This window comes from Neofelis nebulosa, chromosome 1, assembly GCF_028018385.1.
Source record: "Neofelis nebulosa isolate mNeoNeb1 chromosome 1, mNeoNeb1.pri, whole genome shotgun sequence".
Lineage (NCBI taxonomy): Eukaryota > Metazoa > Chordata > Mammalia > Carnivora > Felidae > Neofelis > Neofelis nebulosa.
In genome coordinates, this window is record NC_080782.1 from 232906084 (window position 1) to 232929116 (window position 23033).

General features: G+C 40.3%; 1 long non-coding RNA gene across 1 annotated transcript; it reads left to right on the top strand.

Moving 5' to 3' along the window:
• Positions 1-13659: 13659 nt before the first annotated feature.
• On the top strand, positions 13660-20292 carry LOC131487427 (uncharacterized). Its single transcript, XR_009249733.1, has 3 exons — positions 13660-13921; positions 15547-15603; positions 20003-20292. It is a non-coding gene; the product is annotated as an uncharacterized LOC131487427 (long non-coding RNA).
• The last annotated feature ends 2741 nt before the right edge of the window (positions 20293-23033 follow it).

The window sequence follows — 23033 nt, forward strand, 5'->3', positions numbered from 1 at the left end:
AGACTCTGAATTCAATCCCAGGAGACAAACATCATTATTTGCAGGATAATAGGATTATTTACCTATAAAATATAAGAGAGCCGTGAAAAACTATAAAAGCTATCAGAGATAGGCAAAGTAGTTACAAAAATATACAAAGATGAATTGATTTCCTACTTAGGCAAAATTAATAATAATAATAACAATAATAATAATAATAATAATAAGCAACCAGAAAATACAAAGAACAAAGAAATTTGGTTTCCAACCACAGTCAGAAATATTAAAAACCTAAGACTGAAGAAGAAATTTGTGGAACCCATAAAAAGAAAAAAATACTACAAAATGTTACTGAGGGACAGAAAAGCAGACTCTAAAAATAAAGAAGACACTGATTTTTTCCCCAGTTAATCTATATACATCAGGTGGATTTACTATAAGAAAAAGATTTTTCTGGGAACATAACAAAATGATTCTAAAGTAATCAGCTAAATCTGGATGACACTAGCTTAATCAAATGATCAGAGCCAACATCCCCTGTACTCCCAACAAACTGACGTCATGTTTGGTATGACATGATGAGAAGGGCACAATATTGCTACTGTGATATCTCTGTCAAACAAATGCCTACCTTGGGCACCTGGGTGGCTTAGGTGGTTAAGTGGCTCAGGTCACGATCTCCCAGTAGTGAGATCGAGCCCTGCGCCAGGCTCTGTGCTGAGCGTGGAGCCTGCTTGAGATTCTGCCTCTCTCTCTCTCTTTGCCCCTGCCCCACTTGTTCCCTCTCTCTCTCTCTCTCTCTCTCTCTCAAAATAAATAAACATTAAAAAGTGCCTAACTTGAATTTAATGATAGAGAACCATCAGACAAACCTCAAATGGGAGCATTCCACAATCGGCTTGTAGTTTTTAAAAAAACATCAAGGTCAAGAAAGAGAAACAACGAGGATATCTTGCTCCAAAGTAAGACAGTAAGGAGACAACTCAATGCAATGTGTAACCTGAACTGAATCCTGGACTTCTGGGGGCAGAGGAGTGGTGGTAAGGTGGGAGAAGGAGGACGACGGTGCTGGTGGGAGCATAAATACCTAACAGGGACAGTATCCGGGTAATTGACAGAATTTGAGTATGGACTGTGGTGAGATAATGGTAAATTTCCTAATTTTTTCTAATTAATGTACCGTAGAAATATTTTAAAAATACCCTTGACCTTAGGAAATACACATTGAAATATTTAGGGTATCTGCACTGCGGTTGTATCTGCAGCTAATTCTGAAATAGCCTGAAAATAAGGTGTGTGTGTGTGTGTGTGTGTGTGTGTGTGTGTGTGCATGTGGGTGGGTGTGTGTGTACCTGCATGTGCGTGCATTATGTATACAGGAAATTAGCGAGGAAGAGATAATGATAATATGAATGAAAAAGCAAATAGAACAAAAGGTAAATAATTGGTAATTCTGGGCAAAGGGTATAGGAGAAACGCTTGTAACATTCTGGCAACTCTTCTCTAAGTTTGTAATTATATCAAAATGAAAAGTTACAACTACCTATATATATTATATATGTGTAATACATATATACTATGTATAATATGAATTGTATACATAAGGAGTGGCTTATACTCCTGGACAAGAAAACATGTTTCCAAAACACAGTAATTAAAAACTGTGGTAGCGTAAGTAAGCAGGAAGAATAATAAAACAAAATAGAAAGCCAGAAGCAGATACAAGTATAAGTAAAAATTCAGAATATGATAAAGCTGAAATCTCAGATTAGTAAAGAAAGTTAATCTTGGGGTACAGGAAGATTTTCAGAGTATGGTATGAGCACAGAAACTATAGAAAAAGGTTAGTAGACTTGACTATGTCTATATTTTAAATGTTATGTATAAACTCCTATGGAAAAGTAAACTAACATCATGAACAGGTAAATCATCAGAAATGAATGAATAATAGCCAACAAATACATGGAGAAAATGTTTGACCTTAATAATGATCACAGAAATGCAAATAAAATAACAATGAAATTTTTTACTGACTGAATTATCAAAAAATAAAAAGAATGATATCTTCCACTGTTGGGAAGGGTGCCAAAAATGGGCACACGTACAACAGAAGGCTACACAGACGTTAATAATGATAAACATACACATTTATTGATCTGGAAAGATGTTCACAGACTTTCCCTTTCCCTTGGCCAACTCACAGTCATTTATTAGTTCCCAACATAAATATAAAGAAATTAATAAAGATACTTCCTTTATTCGTCAGTTCCCAACATGAATATACTTTCCCCCAAGCCTTGCTGGCCATATACCTTTACATTATCCTGTATTCATCCTTCTTACTCATCACAGTTTAATTATATCTGTAACTGCTTGATGATGTCCCAGTTTGTGTTCCTCTGAAAGCAGGGCATGGGACAAAGACTTGGGTGCAGGAAGTTTATTTGGGAGATGGTCCAAGGATACAGGAGTGAGTGGGGAACAGTGAGACACGCAAGGACGAAAAACCAATAAAGGATGATTGTTGAGCTGTTAAGTCTGGGCAACTGCTCAATCCTGCTGTGAACCTAATGAGGAGCCGTGGAGGGGTGCCTGCCAATTGTCCTAATGAAAAACAGGGGGCTGGGGTATTTATCCACTTCGTCCATCAGCTCACATCACCACTGAACAAGGACTGCTTCTGGGATGTGCTTATGTGTGAGCAAAGTGAGCTTCTGAGGCATCAGAGAAAGTCAAGGGAGGACACATGGAGATATTTTTTAGTGCATGCTTAGGATATGAAGGTATAGCGTGTACAGACTATCCACAGAAGCTGGCCATCGAGGGTTCGAGGCAGGGTACAAAGAGGGGTTGCTACAGATACCTTTCAGGGATCCTAGTTCAAAGTAGATATCTATTAAATATCTGTTATAACAAAACACAGCTTATAAAATATTATATTTTATATGATCCTACTTTATTATAAGTGATATGTGTGAACATGTGTGTACATGCATGCAATACATATTAACGTATAAGACATAAGGTAATGGAGAATTTTCAAAAATGGAATGAAATGGTTATGTCATATTTAGAAAGAGAACTTTAATAAACACATGGAGAAAAGTGGTAGAAGGAGGAGAAACGATTTACGGGCTAGGCATTGTGCCATGTATGGAATTCTTACAACAGTCCTGTTGTAGGATTCTAATTCAGAGTTCCCCCACTTCCGCATCTGGGTCCTTTGCATCATGCCACGGAGAAGTGGGGGAGGCCTCAGAAGAAGGCTGGATGCAGGGAGAGCAGCTGCAAGGCATAGTGTAGTGGACGCAGCTGAGATTGGGACAAGGATAATATGGATGTAGACAACTGAGCAGACAGGGGTTTTACCATGAGGATGTAGAAAACTAAATGGCAGACTTGAGGGGAAGCCACATGGGAAAAGGCAGGAGTCAGGGATGACCCCAAGGTTTCTGGTTTGAGAGATGGTAGCACTATTAAGATACCTAAGGCAGGAGGCACCAACAATTTGGGAAAACACAGGCTGAGGCTGGCTTAGGCCATGTTGAGTCTGAAGTACCTGAGAGACAGGATGTGGAATCTTCAGCAATTACTGATGTGGAGTTTGGAGCTCAGGAGGGTCAGCGGTGGGGATGGTTAGGAGTCTTCCGTCTATGGCATCTCAAGTGATAGCTCAATCCAAAGAAAACAGATGATTGCCCCAAAACAGAGCATTTGGAATAGTATGCAAGGCTAGAGTGAATCCAGTAATAGCAACATTTAAAAGAAAAAGAAAGTGAAAGAGCAACTAAAATAGAGAGAACCCCTGAAGACAGAAATATCTTAGAAAATCAAGGGAACAGAGCTTTTTAAAGTGGGGAATTTCAAGGAGTCAAAAAAGTAAAACGCTGTGTAGAATCACTGGGCATTGGGGTGATCCTACCCTTTGAACTAAGAGGGCCTCCAAAAGAACATTCCACTAAGCAAAGCGGCATGAGGGCAGGGATTGTGTCTCTCTTACCCACTGTGGGCCAGCACAGCTCTTGGTCTAAAAAGGTACCTAGTAAGTATTTAGTGAATGAAGACAATAATGTCTTCATTGGCTTGGAATAATACCAGAACCTGCATAGAAGCATGCCTGTTGGGTGAGATAAAATTCCCTTCTTTGGTCCCTGCATTCAATAATAGATACTGGTGGGAAGAAGATTGATTCTTGCTGTTTGAAATGGTCTTACTGATAAGTGGTCTTTTTAATAGTAATTGCTTTCTTCAATCCTATCTTCTTACTTTCTTTATGTTCATTCAGAGGAAAGATGTCCCTCCCCCCGAATGGCTGTGACTCATAGCACCCAAGTTCGCTTTCGCTGGCATGGTTAAGGAAGTCAAATTGTTTGATTATTTAAATTCCAGGAGAGGAAAGGGCAATATAAATATTTAAAAACCATTTAGTGTAGAAAGACAGTAACCTTGTACGTATTTAAAATTCATTTTTCCCGCCTCCAATGACTCCTCTTCTCTCTTCTAAGTAGACTGTAAAACCTGTGTCAGTTTTTTTTAAACCTTTGCCATAAACAAGCATCTTAAATATCTTGTAGTATATAAACAACCTTCTTTAAATGCAGTTCAAATTTTTGCAAAACTCCTTCAAATAATATGGAGCCATGATTTGATATTTCAGAGATAGCTGATGCTTACCCAAGTCAAATAGCCCATGATTTAGATTTTTTAAAAATTTGGTCCATATAAGAGTTCATGCTAGGGGCACCTGGGTGGCTCCTTGGTTAAGCATCTGACTTCAGCTCAGGTCATGATCTCACAGTTCATGGGTTCGAGCCCCACATAGGGTTCTGTGCTGACCGCTCAGAGCCTGGAGCCTGCTTCGGATTCTGTGTCCCCTCTCTCTGCCTGCTCCTCCCCTGCTCATGCGCTCTCTCTCTCTCTCTCTCTCTCTCTCTCTCTCTCGAAAATAAACATTAAAATAAAAAAAAAGAGTTCATGCTAACTGTATTAAACCAGCTTTAATATGGTTATTAATTTTTCTACTCATAGCAAAGGTCAGAATAAGCATCATACAAAAAGGTACCCAGAGTCATCTATTTCACCTATTACCTGGTATGCATATGTGAATAAATACATCCACAGCTTGAAGAACCCAATAGATAAATGAAAAATACAAATTCATTCTGAGAAGAAAATGTATGATCACAAAGATTGGTTTAGGTGTGATAGGATCCTACTTGGATGTTTGCCATTTTCTCTGCATCTATTTTCTATCTTTAGGTAGGCTTGAGTTTGGGAAATAGAGTCAACCAGATTTCTTAAAATTTTGAGCATGGGTGCTCCCTTTCTATCATTCAAATTCATAAGAACGCTGGTTGCTATTTACTCTGGTTTCGATGAACAGGGGATATACTTTTACAATATGAAACTTTACAGTTAATTAACAATCCCAAAAAATCACGGAATAGGATGAGCCTGTGTGTTTCCCAAAATAAGCTTTTCTCTAGTGCTTAGAAATGCTTTTGTTTCAATTTTTCCATCTTCAAAATTCAGTTCTATAGGTAACTTCGGCTCACCTCAGAAATTTGGCTGTTCAATTTCCAGTAAGATTTCAATTGGCCCAATGTAGCACAGATTGATGTGCTAAACTGTTAAAAATAAATTGAAGAAGGGATACTCCATTTTTTCCTTCATCAATATAAAGAGAACGTCTTTGGAAAAGTAAAAAGGATTTGGTAAGAATGTGTATCTTTTGAAGAAAAAAAGAACGTGTGAGGATAGTAACCCTTTATCTTAGCTCTAGCCTCATCACTCAATTTCTGAGTTCTTACTAAATCTCCTCTTCATGGGTAAACTGAACAGTTAGGAATAAACTGATTCAGCATGGTAGTGTAGCGCTTCATACCATTTCTTTGGGAACTGTGTTACATTCAGTATGGGACTGCTTTTCCATTCTGCTATAGGAAAAAAAATTCTCTGTATGCTTTTCATATTCTCTCTCTGCTTTTATGGCGATGCTGTTTAGACTTGGGTTATAGCTTTCTTTCAAATGTTGGGTAATGACATTACACAAGGAACACCATATTAAAAATTCAAGACATTCAATTTAAATTCTAAATTTCTTTCCTGCTGTTTTTCTGACAGTAGAGGCCACTTATCTTGCTCTCCAAACTGTAACCCAGTTCCTGCCCTCTCATACACTGGGAACAAACCAGCATATCGTCAAAGACATCTACTTAGCAGCCCGAGAAATGTCCTTCCAAGCTAAATATGGTTCAGCTCCAACCCTTAAGATATTACCTAAAGTTGTATTCCAATAGCGAATGGAAATGTCTGTGTGATGGCAGCACCAAGTTTTATAATTTACATACTAATTCTTGACCTAAAAGAAAAATCTTTATGCAGAGGGCAGAGTACACACTAAAACCAATAATAATGTACTGAATGACTATTTTGTATGAGGCAATGCATTAAATGCATTAAAATACATACATACAAGAATACAGTTCTTGTCCTTAAGGAATCTAAAATCTATCCTGGAAAATAGGATGTAAAAGTATGAGAATGTAAAAAAACAATCCAAGGCTTCAATGACTGCTTATAAGATGTGGAAGACAATTCAAAGCAAGTGTGGAAGAGCTGTCGTAAGTCAGTATATGATTAGTTTCAAAATGAGTCACAGAGAAAATCACATTGGATGCTATGTGAGTTGAAAATAAAAGACAATTACTTTATTTTGGGATGAACAGGAAAATATTAATGGGAAAGACCAACTTGGAACCTGATATCAAAGAATGGGTGTTTTGCATTGACAGGGAGACATGACGAGAACTTTCTGGAAGAGGCAATGGTGGAGGCTGAAGTGTGGAATCAGAAAGTACTTCTGACTGCTTGTCTTCTGCTCTCACTGCATAGTCTACCTCTTTGTGTTAAAATGAAGAAAATCGTGAGATTGTCTTTATTTAGCAAAGGAGTCAATATTTTCTGGTGTAACTGAACGTACCAGAACTAAAATAAATTGGTCTAGAATAGCAAGGTGTGTAAAGCAACAAAACCACTTGCTGCCATTAAAGTTGCCTTAATTATAGTCACTAGTCGCCCAGTATAAGGAATAGGCACATTTATAGCAAAGAAAGCAGTCCCAAACTGAGAATGACTTGGTTAAGTGTTGCCTATAATATCTGCTCGCAACAACTACTTCCTATCACTACCACCAAGAAATGTCATAACTGTCTGTTACCAAGAACACAGCAAGGCGTCGATTTGGCAGAAAGCCAACTGAACTGTAATCAATGGAATGTGGAACCGCAAATGGAAAAGCCAATGATTCCTAGGTTCGTGTGCTTGTCAAATTTTTAGCATATAAGTCGCTAGAGAAACTGGTTAAAATACAGATTCTTTTTTTCAGCTGGTCTGGGGTAGGGCCCGAGATAAGTAATTTGCTAGTTCATTTTGATTATTTATGGGGCGCCTGGGTGACTCAGTCTGTCAAACAGCCAACTTGGGCTCAGGTCATGATTTCACAGTTCGTGAGTTCAAGCCCTGAGTTGGGCTCTGTGCTGACAGCCAGGAGGCTGAAGGCTGCTTCAGAGTCTGTGTCTCCCTCTCTCCGCCCCTCTCCTGCTTAGGCTCTGTCTATCTCTCTCTCTCTCAAAAATAAATATTTAAAACATTAAAAAAATATTGATTGTTTATAATGTCCCTTCCCCTCCCCCTCCCCCGATAAAAGAATGTAAATTCTAGGAGGACAGGGATCTTTGTTTACTTTGTTCGTTGATGTATCCCAAGCACCAAGAAGAGTGGCTGGTACATATGAGGCAGTCAATCATTATGTGCTGAATGAGCAGCCAGCATTACCCACAAACCCCTACACTAGGAGGATGAGGTTGCCAATTCTGACTCTGGGTGATTAGTTTTGCTCAAGAGACACCACTGACTCATTAAGACTAAGAAAGGTCTGTAACAAGGATGGAGGTGGCCAAGTGGCCAGGTGGCCAGAAGTTTGTACTAGATCATTTTCTGAGTCACTCCCTTCCCCTGGGGCTCGGCTTGCCTTGAGCTCTGGCCTTCACTTGCCCAAAAGTTAATGGGCATTAGGATTGACCTGGCATGAATTTCAGCTCATGATTTGGCTTCTTGTGACTTGCTGTCTACCAGCTGTGACACTCCCTGGGTTGTTCAGTCCTGTAGACCAGGCTTTCCTGTCTCACAAGTCTTCATCTGAATTGTGCTTTCTCCAAAACCCTGTGTGGTTTGGCTTAAGACCTCAATTCCACATTACCCTGGCTGCTGACCTTCTAAGCTTTGGCAAAGTTGAAAAAGTTAGGCACCAGTTTGGCATCCAGCTTGAGATCACAGTATTACCCTGTGAACGCCTAAAGATTGTGAGTCTGATGTACCACAATGTCACAAGGTGTCTGAGCAATTTGCATGGGTATCCGTAAGGCGTATACATTACATCCTCATAACTAGGGAGCTGAGCTTCCTTTCTTACCCAATTACATTTTTTCTGGGTATATAGTGTTCATTTTCTTTACCCAATTTTATATTAGGCTATGTTTTTATATCTTATTGATTTATAATTTTAAAACATACTCTGGATACTAGTTTATAGCACTTATATCCAACATAAATATCATGTTGTAGTTTCTGTTGGACAGACTTAATTTTAATGTAGTCAGACTTGTCAATTGTGATTGTTTCCTATATCCTGTCTGAGAAATCCTTCCATGATGTGAGATTTTGCAAGCATTTTTGTTATTCAGATTTAGATCTTTAATCCATCTGGAATTTATTTTTGTATGCATTCTCAGGTAAGTATCGATAATTTCCCCTACTCAGTCTGCAATGCCAATATCTAGTGCCATATGTCAAGTTTTCTATATATGCATGACTTTCTTTCTGGGGTCTCTACTCTGGTCTGGGTTTCTATCCCTGCACCAATACTATTTTGACTTAGATCAACATAGCTTTAAAATAAGTGTTGCTATCGGATAGCTCTTCTTCAAATATATCCTTGGCATTTTTTTGGTGTGCTTTCCATATGAATTTTAGGATCAGCTTGTAAAACTCCAGACTCCCACACACCCACAAAAAACCTACTGAGGGTTTGATTGGAACGTTACTAAGTTTTAAAATCAATTTGGTAAAAACTGACTTTGATATTGAATCTTACCATCTAAGAATGTGATGTATTTCTCCTTTGATTTATATCTTAATATTCTTTGGCAATGTTTTGTAATTTTCTCCATAAGGACTTGGATGTCTTTTAGATTTGTTCCTAAGTATATTTTAGCTTTTCTTACTATTGTGAACGAGATCCTCCTACCTTCGCCGCCCCCGCCCCCCCAATTAATTAACAATGTTTATTTTTGCCAGAAAGCTTTGGTGTTACCATTTGTCTGGCAGTCTGAGTTCATGGCTTCCCTATGGCTTAGCCACAGGCAGCAGGTTCATTCTTTTTTTTTTTTTTTTTCATTTTCAGCCTTTTTAAGGAAATGCAAGAATCAGGGTGTCTTCTGAGATCTGCCTGACTGACCTTCGGACCAGACTCGTCTTGTTGACTTCTGAGCCCGTGCTTTTCCTCTGGTGAGGCTGGTGAAGTGGAGCTCACAGAAAAAAAGGGCATCAGTCATTTTTAAGTGCCCATTACATCCAGATTTCATATTATAAGTCTCCTTTTCCGAAGCTTAAAGGTTAAATATCTTCTTAAAAACCTTCAGTGATTTCCCATTTGTTCTTCTAATACATCCAGACTCCTTACCAGGGCTGCCAAGGACCTGGGTAAGCTGGCCTGCCTTACCTATTCAGCTTCAGCCCTAAGCAAGCCCCATGTCCAGCCATGGTGGACTTCTTTCAGTTCCTTGAATATGGCATGACGTCCAATGGACTTCTGTAGATGCTCTTCCTTCTGCCTTAGACATCTTCTGCCCTCTCTACCCTCAGTTCTCAGTTGTCCTTCAGGTTTTCTCAGACATCAATAATAGGAGAAGCCTTTCCCCACATGCCAAGTGTAGGTTAATTGCTCCTACTGTGTTTGTAGGAAATTCCATGAAGGTAGGAACTGTATTTGTTTGTTCACTACTGAATCTCAGTGCCTAGCTTGGTGTCTGCATTTAGTGAGGGCTCAATAAATATTTAATAAACAAATGAACACATTTATAGGCCCTATCTATTGTGATGAAACAGGATCAATAACATCGTGCTGAAGAGATTAAAATATATCAACCTAATGGTGTCTAGAGGTCCATACATGGCCTTTTGGACAAATGTGGCCCATCTGAGGTCTATGAAAAGCATTTTTTAACCTAACTACCTGAATCTCCTACATGACAGGCCAAATGGAGCCTTACCATCTGTCCTTCGTAGCACTGTGAAACTCACTGCCACCAGGTGTCATCAAGGTAGGTGGGGATCAATTCGTAATTATAATTCAAGCTTCATGTAATTAATTACTTCATGCTCAAGTTTAATTGCTCTGACCTTACATCATGAAACCAGGGAAACTACAAAAAAAAAAAAAATTTGAAAGGAAGAAAAATAATTATAAAAAAAAAATCCTGGGCAGACTTTTCCCCTGAGGCAGCCAAGAACTTGGAGAATTGGACCAACTACTGTATATCAACACATATTCGGATGAAATAATGAGGGTTGGGCAGAGTTGTTTGATTACAACTTAATCAGTGGCGTTAAGTGGTGTCAAGAAAGAATCTGTCAGCAGACATCAAAAGGATTCAGAGTGGCAAAGCTGGCCAACGCGTCCACATAACAGAGTCAAGAGCCCCAAATATGGGGACCTGCGTCATCTGGCTACCTACCCCCACACAGATTTTTGGCTCTGTGACCCATGAATAAGAGAAGGAAGGGAGGAAGAAAAGGAGGGAGGGGAAGGGAAGGGGAGGGGAGGGGAGGGAAGGAAAGGAACGGAAAGGGAGGGGGAAAGGGAAGGGAGGGTAAGGGAAGGGAGGGGGAAGGAAAGGGAAAGGAAAGGGAAAAGAAAAGAGGAAGAAAAGGAAAGGGAAAAGAAAAGAGAAGAGAAAAAGAAAAGAGAAGAGAAAAAGAAAAGAGAAAAGGAAAAGAAAAAAGAAAAAAGAAAAGAAAAGAAAAGAAAAGAAAAGAAAAGAAAAGAAAAAAGAAAAGAAAAAAGCTGCTACTGTAGTTTCAGTTCAGTTCATTTCATGGTGATATGTCCTAGGGCTTTGGTATTCATACCAAAGATCCCCCTCTATCAATATTGGGCATGGATTTAAAATTTTTTATACTAGCACTTAATAACTAAATTTGTGTTGACGTTTACAGAGATTTAGAATGTTTACCATCTCAACTTGTCTACTTATCACTTACTGATGTTCATGATGTTTATCACCTGGCTCATGATAACAAAAAATTGAACCTTTGAGGTTGGTTAAAGAAATTGCAGTGTATCTATACTGGAAAGATATTCTGTCCCCTCATGATGCTGTAGATCAATGACTGTTATATGAGCATTTAGACATTTGCTAAAATATAAATTCCAGAGCCATAACACTGGAGATTCTGAATCTGCAGATCCAAGCTAGGGCCTTGGAATCTGAATTTTAATAAGCATTCCCAAGGAAGCTTTTTACGCAGTGAGTTTATTGAACCTCACATGGAGATCAACACTTAGGTGAAAATGTGGAGATTAGTAAATGGAAAAACATAAGCTGTGTACTAGTGTGCATTACAAAATAATGTGTCTTATAGTATAATCTCATAAAAATACCTAGCTACACGGATTGGTAGATAGAGAAACAGGAGGACAGATAGACTAATAGAGATATGTACAGAAAAAAGTTTGGAAGGATAGATACTCAGGTGGTAACAACAAACTGTGGGACGGCATAGTGTTTTTCAAAAAATACTTTTGCTCTATACGTTATCTAATTCTCCACAATGCATTTATACTGCTCTTATGCTAATAAAAGGATATTTTTAATTCTAAAAGAAATGTTTTTTTGAGTTCCTAATGTGCCTTGAGCATGAGGACCACAAAGACGAAATCAGGCCCCGGTTCTACCGTAAGGAATTCAACCCCAGCAAGAGAAGACACACATCCCAGGTGCCCTAGGGCACAGTATGGAGTCCACCTGGATGAGGGGCTGGGAGAACACGGGGACCCGAACCCCTGATCCTCCTGAGGCAGCCCGGCTACAGGGCAGGACACTACAGCGTCCCACCGTTCTGGCTGCAAGACAGCCGTGGAGGGTCAGGAAAACTACCAGCAATATTGGGGATGGAGTGATTTACCATTTTAATGACAGCGAGGCCTTTTTTTCTTTTTCCTTCTGAGAAAAGAACCACACCACGACCATAAACAGAACAGGCTCTAAAACAAAACCCGAACTAAAAACCACAACAATACAACCTCCAACCCACAACATTAAAAACAAAGAAATAACATAAAAATAAGGGACATTTGTAATTTCGGACTGGGACCTCCCTGGGGAAGGATGAAGAGACGTCTGCTGTGTTGCCTGGCGTGCGTCCTTGCCTGCTCCCCCTTCTGGCCAGGCTGTGACTCTGCTCTGCCCGGTCTCTGCCACCCAATCCTGCAACCTCCTAGCCCAGCCAGTTCCCCCAACCCTCCAGTCCTGTGGTATCACCTCCTTTAAACCCATGGTATTTTCTCTGACACACATTTACAAAATGGTGTGTGTTTGGTACGTATTATTGGTCGTGGATTATTTTTCTCACATGACAACTTCTTGAAGAGAAAATCTCTTGTTTCTTCAAGTAAACTGCCAGGTCATGGAGAGTGGGGATGGCTTCAAGGACAATTCTAGACACACTGACACACAAATGTTAGGCATTAAAAACATACTTTTAAGACAAATTATGTTGAACAAAAATACATAGGTTTTTATTTGTTCTTAATTCTTAAGTTTATTTTGAGAGAGAGAGGGAATGAGCAGGGGAAGGGCAGAGAAAGAGGTGGGGTGAGAGAGAGAGAGAGAGAGAGAGAGAGAGAGAGAGAGAGAGAGAGAATCCCAAGCAGGCTCCATACTGTCAGCACAGAGACCCATGCGGGGCTTGAACTCACACGCTGTGAGATCATGACCTGAGACGAAACCACGAGTCCAAAGCTTAACCAACTGAGCCACCCAGGTGCCCCTGAAAATAGATTTTCAAAAGCTTAACACTGCAAAATAAAAACCTTCTGGTTAAACGATCTGTTTACGAATAAATGCCAGTATGATTTTCTCACTACCCATTCCTATGTTTCTTCGGCACTGCTACTTTATCCTCATGTATGCACACGTTTCATTTTAAATTCAACAGGAGGCACACGCTGATCGAATCACCACGCTCTGTGATTCTAAAAGCAGGTTTGGAAATAATTCATTTCTTTAATATCTAGCAGATGAGAACTGCTCACCATTTTAACACACGGGACTGTCTCTTGGGAGAGGTCAAAGAGATGCAACCTTGGAAGAATAAGAATGTGCCTTCCTTAAAAAAGCACAGCTAAGCAGAGACTTAAAAATTATTTTCTTAAATTCAGCATGGGAAGAAGAGACCCGCTTTTGAAAAAACACTGATGAGAAGGATACATAGCAACAAATGTTTGACTCTCATCACAGAGCTATGCTGTATAGCTTCCAATATACGTGTTCAAGACAAGGGAGTGCATTATGTGAAAAGCTTTATTTCATTTTTGAACGGCAGAGCCAAGGGAAAGCCGAGGCATATTGTAACATCCCTCTAGCACCCTCTGGTGTCCTATTCACTGCACGCCTTTTTGAGTTCATTATTTGCTGTTTTGATAGCTATTTGCAAAGGAGCTCTTTGGGAAACCACTAATGTGTCTGCTGGGGAATGCCTCGTCTAAGAAAACCAAATACCTGGATCTTACAACCTGACTGTGTGCTAATTATGCCCACACACAAGGTTTACTTCTCTTTGGGGAGCCAGAGGCGTCATTGCACTTATTAGAGTCACACAGGTAAGTGGAGTCTGCAAGGGCTCCAAAAGGAAATCTTTGCAATTCTATTCAATGGTCGTTTTGTGGAACATTTCCACAGGAAGCCACAGACGTGAGGTGATCTGAGGGAGAGCTGAATGTCCGGTGGATACCTGCCATATGAAACCTGCTTTATTAAAAAGAAGTTGCATAAATGAGATGGGTGAAGATTTATCACCAAAGATACTTGAGACTCTTTGTGTGTGTGTGTGTGTGTTGGGGGGGGGGGTCAGAAAGGCAAATATGCTCTTTTAAGACGTACAGATTTAGAACTAATTTCAGATTTTGGAGTCAACCTAACCAAGAAGTGTTAAAATAAATTAATAACTGCTACTCAATAAATATTCTAAAGCTAAGCATAAGAGTATGTGAATTATAACTAGGCCTAAGCAAACAAATACAGAAACAAAACCAATCTACTCTAATACAATGACTACAAATCTCTGAAGGAAATATATACAAAGGGTTACACGGTTTATATTGAAGTAGTGAAATCGTGTCAGTTTTCCCTTCTCTAATTTCCTTTTTTCTTCCAGTCATCATAGGAAATTACTTTTATAATGGGGGAAAAACTCATTTCAATGAATAAAAGTTCGTAAAGGAGAATGTGCTTGCTCAAGTCTTTCTGAAAATATATGCAAAGAAAATGAGGGCAAGGGAGGGGTGTTTTGTCCTATTCCCCAATTCTCCCAGTTGGTAACTATAAATCAAACTTTTATTTATGCTCACTTCACCTACTGCCTTTTGACTCTCTTCCTCACCGAATCCTAAATCCCAAGTGATAGAAGTAGCTGTCCTCATTTCTGGCTACTGCCCCCCAGTCTTTTTCATTGTCATAGCTGAGTAATTGACAATTTATGCAATCTAGTTCAGCTGCTTAGCAACAGAAGGGTGGGGCTCAAAACAGAGGGAAACTACCCGAGTAGCATTCTGCAATTGTGAAACGAGAAGGGGAGAATGGGGAACTGGCTGCAGGCCGTGTAAAACTATTTTCAATATGAAATAAAAGGATTTTCAATACTTTGAATACTAAGTCCCAAAAGGATAAATCAAACAAGAAGTGTTCTATATTCTTTTCAGGCAAAAACTGTAATTACAGTCTTAAGGGGGTCATGTGCTTAGAATGCCATAAATAGTGTCTAAATGACAAATAAATATGAAGTTCCTTACCCTTGGATCTCTAAACGGGTCAATGGGCTTTGCCTGAGAAACCTCCTTAGAAAGGGTGTGGCTTAGCTGAGGGTCAGACAAACTTAAGTTCAGACAGGAGCTCTAGCCACGCAGGTGAGAACGTGTGATGTGGTAAATTCTGATTGAGACTGTTCCAGAATCATGCCTGCTGTACTTTTCATTTCATCTCGTATCAGCAAAAAGGAAGGGAAAACTGGGGGAATAAATGAAACATCCCTAGAGGAGTTCTCAGTATTATGAGCTTTCCATTTCTGCCAAACTGCCTGAAGTTTATGGCTAGCATTTCCTCAAATGAATGAGAATCCAGAGGTCATAGGTCATAAAGATCTCATCTCCAAGTCACATTACCTTCCTCCATGCATCTAACTAGAAATCTATCAGATTTACAGTGCCAATATGTTTCTTCTTTGTGGCAGCCTTAATCACAAATGCAGAAGGAAGAGGTTCCGGGTAACTGAACTGGCCAAATGATGGTAAGTTTTTATTTTATTTTTTTGATTAGTCCTTAGGAATTTAGTTAGATCAGCCAAGTTCACACTATGAAATAAAACGGAAAATGTCACCAATTCTCCACATAGCAGATTGTCCTAAAGGTTAAATTCATTCATTCATTTGTTTGGAATATGTTTTTTGAGCACCTATTATGTGCACTGTTCCAAGCACGGAAGTTATACCACCAAGGCTCCTGCTCTCAGAGCTTATGGTACAGTTGTGTGTGTGCCCACACACAAATTAAAGAGTAAAATTTAATAAAGAAGATGTCAAAGAGTAACGAATACATAGGAGAGAACTGAAGGAGAGGAATGTGACAGTGACTACTTTAGATTGCTATCATGGGAGGTGAATTAGGCTGTGATATGAATGTTAAGAAGGATCCAGCCACTCGGAGGTAAGAGCTTTCCGCCCAGAAACAGCATCTGCAAAGGCTCTATGGAAGGCACATATCTACAGTGTTAGAGAAATAAAAAGTAAGCCAGCAAAGTTGGGATATAAAAGAAGGAAGAGAGCTATAAAATGATGTTGGAGAACCAGGCACAGCCCAGATGGGGTGGGGGCTTGGTAAACCGGGGCACAGCCTGGGTTTCATTGCAGGCCAGATGGGATGCCATTGGGGATTACAACTGTGGGAAGGAAGGTGTCATAAATATTATTCATGATTAAAAATTTGTTTTAATGTTTATTTATATTCGAGAGAGAAAGAGACAGAGCACAAGCTGGAGAGGGGCAGAGAGATGGAGACAGAATCCGAAGCAGGCTGCAGGCTCCGAGCTGTCAGCATAGAGCCTGACGCGGGGCTCAAACTCACAAGCAGTGAGACCATGACCTGGGCCGAAGTCAGACACTTAACTGACTGAGCCACCCAGGCGCCCCTATTATTCATGATTTTAAAAGTTCACTGTGGCTGTTGAAGGGAGACGTGAGTGGGAGTGGGGAGACAGTTGGGAGGTAGGCGCAAGAGGTGAGGGTCAGAGACACTGGTGGTTTGGATAGGGTGTTGATGAAAATGAGAAGGAATGGATGGTTTGGGTCTGCTTTAGAGGCAAGGGCGACAGTACAGACTGAATGTGGAAGGTGAAGGTAAGAAAATGATCAAAGACAAGCCCTAGAATATTTGTCTTGATGTTGGACGGTGGTGTTTTCTACCGAGAAGGGAAAAGAGGGGGAGGAGCAAGTATATGATAGAAAATCAATTTTTATTGATAGAAAATCAATTTTTATTTCAGCCATATTAAGTCTGCAGTGCCTCCCAGACTACCTAATGAAGGCACTGAGAATAGGAGTTAAATCTTTCGGGGAGATGTGAAGACCAGAGACATAGTTTGGGTATTACCAGTACATGGGATTGGAGATGACCTCAGAGAGCGTAGATAGGAAAGAACAGGGTGCTCGAGACCCAGCGTCTTGGGGCAGTCTACATTAGTGGTCGAGCGAGGGAGGGAGAGCCAGGAAAGAAGATGGAAAAACAATAGCCAGTGAAGTATGAGAAAATCAGGAGAGTATGGTGTCCAGAGAACAAGCGAAAAAAAGGGAGTAGGTCAACATAGTTAGCTACCACCAGGTGTCTCAGTACGATGTGGAGAGAATAGTGACCAGGGTGTTAGGCAACATCACTAGGTCAAATGGAGAAGGGTGTCTGCACCAAAACAAAGCAACTGAAGTTTGAGTCCAACGCTGTGAATATCCTACAGTACTGTATAAACTTAATATCTCTCCAAATTATATGAAGCATCTTTTCACTATTTGTAGCTCGTATCTTTTCTTATTTCTGTAACTAAATGACCTAAACACGTCCCTAAACGTTTCCACCCTTATGAACACATGTTGAATACATTGAAAACTGGCTTCAGCGATATCCATTGCCTTTCTCGTTCCTCCCTACTTTATCATACTTTATGCGAAACCAAGGGTATTCAATGCAGAACAAGAGGTAGAATTAAAATCAATTAACATCTGCCCTTGGTAGAAAACATTTTTCTGAAAAGAACTTTGAAATCATTGGCTAAAATAAACTTTGGTGATTATTCTGGGTTTCAATGATTCAAATGATACATTGTCCCCATTTTACTGTAGAAAAACAGTGTCAGCTTTGTGTAGACTTGTACATGAATTGCAGTGATGGAAAAGGGTCCTGTGTGTCCCACCCCAAAATTCTTTTTTTATGAGTTTTTTAATGTTCACTTGTTTTTGAGAGACATAGAGAGAGTGCAAGCAGGGGAGGGGCAGAGAGAGAGGGAGACACAGAATCGGAAGCAGGCTCCAGGCTCTGAGCTGTCAGCCCAGAGCCCGATGCGGGGGCCCGAACCCACAAACTGAGAGATCATGACCTGAGCTGAAGTCGGACGCTCAACCGACTGAGCCACCCAGGCACCCCCAGCCCAAAATTATTACTTTTTCTATTTTTACTTAGAGATTGTCTTCAAGTATTGGACAATCTCCACATTTGAAGCCCGTGAAATTTCCATTTGTGGAGCCCCTAAATTGAGTTGCTATTGGTAGCTGTCTTTCTGTCCTCTGATCACAAGGAGATATGCAGGATGAAATGGGTGAAGGGGGTCAAAAAGTACACACTTCTGGTGATAAAATTAATCCTGGGGAGGGGCGCCTGGGTGGCTCAGTCGGTTAAGCGTCCGACTTCGGCTCAGGTCATGATCTCATGGTCCGTGGGTTCGAGCCCCGCGTCGGGCTCTGTGCTGACAGCTCAGAGCCTGGACCCTGTTTCGGATTCTGTGTCTCCCTCTCTCTGACCCTCCCCTGTTCATGCTCTGTCTCTCTCTGTCTCAAAAATAAATAAACGTTAAAAAAAATTAAAAAAAAAAAATTAGTCCTGGGGAGCAAATTTGGATTGTGTGTTTGGAAGGTGCTAAGAGAGCAAACCTGAAAGGTTCTCATTACAAGGAAAAAAATCATGTTAACTGTATGTAGTGATGGATGTTAACTAAATTTATCACAGTGATCATATCACTACATGTACATACATGGAATCATGTACACTTGAAACTGTCACATAAACTTGAAACTTGAAAAGTATTTAGGCACGGAATGAAAGACAAGAAGACATTCAGGCTTCCCAAGGTACTTGGCTCTGAGAGAGAGTCCGGTCTCGAGCTGTTACTGTTTGTGTGACCATTGAAAGCTATATTCCCAGGTGCCCAGTCTAGTCCTCTGCCAACAGCAGAGCTATGACATCTATACCCCCTTTTTCAGCGGTGAGAGACAGGAACAAAATCTCCTTTTACCATAATTGATATTCACACAGAGCCACCAAATTTGAGCAGGAACATAAGAAAGAGATGAAAATTCAGTTGGAGATGGAAAAGTAAAAGTTATTTAATAGAGCTCTTCTTGTAGGAAATAATTTTAAAAATGGGACGCCTGGCGAAGACATTAATTAGAACATTTTCCGAAGTTATTCTTCGTGGCTGTGGATAGGGAGCCATTTTTTTTTTTTTTTTTTTTTTAATCACACTTCTTTGGAAAGCTTACTCTAAAAGCAGCCTTTAACTTTCTATGATGCTTTCAAGTCACATCAGTGGGTAAGGAAGTATGGAATAAAATCGGGTGTATCCTGCGTTTCCTCTAATGGTATTCTCTAACACTAGAAATCCCACATAACTGATATTTCTAACAGAGGCCTTGAAGAAAGACAGGATCCCAACGACAAAAATAGTAATACTTCCGGGGCCCCTGGGTGGCTCAGTCGGTTAGGCATCCAACTCTTAATTTTAGCTCAGGTCATGATCTTGCGTTTTGTGAGACGGAGCTTGGGCTCTGCCCTAACAGCACGGAGCCTGCTTGGGATTCTCGCTCTCCCTCTCTCTCTCTCTCTCTGCCCCCACCCCTCCTTGTACCCTCTTTCTCAACTAACATTTCGCTGAAAATTAAAAAAAAACACGAAGGTGAACTCTGTAAAAAGATTCCTGATGGATTTGTTTCATTTTACCCTGCTTGTTCGAAAAACTAGCAATCAGGAGTTGGAGGACGTGAGGCACGGCTCTCCGGTAGTTAAGTGTGTGATCCTGGGAAGGTCTCTGTACCTCAGTCTTCTCATCTGCAAAATGCAGGGCTTGGATTAAAGAAGCTTACAGCTCTAACATTCTGAGATCCTGTATTAACCACAGCATATGACTGATCAGAACAATCTACATGAGTACTGGGCCAGTACCACAATTCTCTTCCTCCACATGCTCTGGGGCACAGCAATTCCAGTCACACCGCCTAATGTAGTCTAGTGCTGCTTTAAAGTGGAGGCTGGTTAAATTATTCATGTGAATGCTCTTTGGAAAATTATAGACCTCTTTGAGTTTATCCTGTGTTTCCCACTAGACTATCAGTGTCTGAAAGACATTACTTTCTCTGTTATTCCCTATTCAGTGATCAAGTATCAACTAAGTATTTAATGTACATCGAGGAGCCAAGAGACAATTAGAAACACATAATGCAAATTTGGTTCATGAAGTGTTGATAAAGAAGAAGACGTGAAAAACAGCCAAGAGGAAACAACTAAAAATCAGCAAAAAGCTGACTTTAAGGACTTTAAGTAACGGACTTTAAGGATTACACAGGCATGTAGTTAAAGTGCAAATGAGAGCAAATGTTTGTTCTATCCATGCTTCGTGCTGTGAGGAGGAAATGTGAAAAATAAAAATGACTCTTCTTGGCTACCTCTTCTTCAGTGCTCTTAATTATGAGAGTCTGTGCATGTGTGACTTTCCAACCATCTCATGGGCATGAGTTTCTAAAATAATAAATGGAATTTCTTAAGGGCAAGGGTCATTTGTGTGTGTGTGAGAGAGTAATAAGTTGAAAGCAATGAATCTCATTTTTCTACATAACTTACGGAAAAATCATTTTCCTTAATTTGGAATGAAAACCAAGGTTAAGTGAAATTTCTTAAAAGAGCTGAGAGGAACATTTTTGAGTGTGGAAAGGAAGGTGATTTGGGACAGAAAAAGCCTGAAGATAGGGAGGGATGATTGTTGGGTGAGATTCAGGGGAAAGATGCATTCACTGAAGGGGCCATCTTCTCTTTATTGGTGGTTCAGACCAATTGAGCAAACATTTCTGGAAGATCAGCCATGCTTAGACTCAGAAGTGGGAGGGGTGAGGTGACAGATCAAATACTGTGGGCTCAGAATGATGTGCCTTTTGTGCCCAGTTTCCTCCAGGAGGATGCATTTGGCTGAGGTCCCCCATGACTCCCAGATCCCCTCTGCGTGTGACCAGTGCATGGTCACAGCACAGCCTGTGGGGTGGTTCTAGAATAATTATTGTGGTTTTATTTGCACCATATGGTATCAACTTCTTCTAACAGGCCACTCAGTAATGCCTATTTTAGGAAATAAATTTTACCTGCTTATGTCCCTGCAAGAAACAAATTTTGCCAATATGTAATCATCAGTAAATATTCATGCTTAAAAGCAAAGCCTTTGAAGACCACTTCATTTGGATTTTGAGGCTTCCTTGTACTGAGAAAACAGGAAAAATGTCAAGAGAGAAGCAGTGATAGAATTAAGTGACAGATCTACAGAAATCAAACTTCTTAAAAATAGGCATAATAATTACATATTAGTCAGAACTGATTTGAGTCTGGACCTAGTTTTAAGTTAAAGAGCTGTCAGGAATGGAGCGGGAGGGGGACAGAGCTGAGTTAATCACAGGACAAAATGACAAAACACCCAAGCTTTGGGAAGAGAGGAGCCAGGCCTGCTCCAGTAACCGTGGTCACAGGAACCAGACATTCAGATCCTGCAAGATGGCTTCATTCTCTCTAGTGCAGACAGGCACATGGAGAAGGCCCGGCAGCTCTGGCAGCACAGGGCAACAGAGAGGAGAGATGTCTCCCCCCCACCCCGCTTAAGTTCACAAATTCCCCAAGGAAGGACTTGGTTGCAGCTGATTTGAGTCATGAACTTATCCCTGAATCAACGACTGTGGCTTGGGAGGAATATAATGGGACTGGCTTAGCTTGGTACCTCTATCTCTAGAGGCACACGGCCTGATGAAAACTTTGTTCTGGAAGAACAGTAGGTAGGTAAGTGAAGGTAAAACAGAACTATGGAATAGCCATGAGAACTATCATTTATGAAGACTCTACTAGGACTCAGGTGCTTGCACGTATTATTCTGATAAATTATTCCAGCCACCATGTGATGCAGGTATTTTTATACCTACTTCATAGACTGCAGAAGCGTTAACTATCTTTCCCAAGGTCATACAACTAGATAAAGGTACAGTGAGATTTGGACCCAGATAGATCTGATTCCAAAGCCCAAGTTTACTCTGCTAGGACATTCTGCCAAAGGAAGGAAGGAGGGAAGGAAGGGAGGGAGGGAGGGAGGGAGGGAGGGAGGGAGGAAGGAAGGAAGGAAGGAAGGAAGGAAGGAAGGAAGGAAGGAAGGAAGGGAGAAACACTATATTGACTTTATCTAGATTCAGCAAGGATGGGCAATATGTGGCATATATATTTGTACTCCCAAATTCTGTACCACCTGGACATTATTAATTGATCACAGGCTCTGTCTGATTTCTCAGCATGGTACTTTAATCACGGCAGACTGGCACATGAGTTAAAACCTGTTGGTAATAATTACAGCTCAAACAGTTGGTTTCAGGTCTTGGAGGTTCACAGCACATGTGCATTCTTCAACTACTAACCACACCGCAGTCATCTTTCTGCAGATTTTTAACATTACAGCACTTGATGACGGAGGTGGAAATAAAGGAAATGTGCAAGACTACAGGCGTCGGCAATACTTCATATCGGAAAGCATATAACCATGGGCCTTTGATACTGCTTGCTGAGATATCAAAGGCAGTTATGGAGTTTTAAAAGACACGTGGTATAAAAATTAGGCCAATAATTTACCGCAAGGGTGAAATTCTGCTTCATTTCTCCATCCGCTGAGCCTCAAGGAGTTCTTACTTGAGGAAGTATGAGATTAACATCTGGTTGAGGCATAAAGGCAAGGAAGGAGTTAAACAACAGAGGAGGGTTAAGAATAATGTCCTACAAGGAAAGGCACTCTTTCAACCTTGATGGGAGACAGAAAGTGAAAAAAAGCGAAGAGCTGGCAATATATTTTCAGCAGCCTGAAAAAAAACACCCTGAGGCCACTAAACCAATCCAGAATATTAAAATTTTAAAATGCTACTGGAAACAAGATTAGCATTATTTTCCTTATATGGATCCAAGTCTAATGGATATGTTTATTTAACAATAAATATAAATTCTGGCCCCATGTGACCAGGGTTTTAAAATAAGTCAGGACAAAATGCGGAAATGAACAAAAATAAATGTAATAAAATATGCCTACCTCTTTTTTTTTTGGTGCACTTTGCTTGATTTTTATGGAAACCCGTTTTGCTGCCAGAATCATGTTTCTGTTTGACACAGGTCAGTTTT